The following is a 226-nucleotide window of genomic DNA, read 5'->3' on the forward strand; positions in this document are numbered from 1 at the left end:
TATAAAATGGACAATGCATCAATATTGCAACAGGATCACAAGTAGCTATACGAATCGGGCAATGTTACTTCGGGGGAGCGAACGTATGGATGCTGTTGAGTGCAGGAAGAAAGTGTCATTTCCTTATCGATTAAAAGGGACTGTAAGGGAAGCTCCTAAAACATTTGTGAATCGGAAGATCATACGGTGAGGGGTGCTCCTGTAGGATATATATTCACAAACGTGA

The sequence above is a fragment of the Penaeus monodon genome, chromosome 27 (assembly GCF_015228065.2).
Source record: "Penaeus monodon isolate SGIC_2016 chromosome 27, NSTDA_Pmon_1, whole genome shotgun sequence".
NCBI lineage: Eukaryota > Metazoa > Arthropoda > Malacostraca > Decapoda > Penaeidae > Penaeus > Penaeus monodon.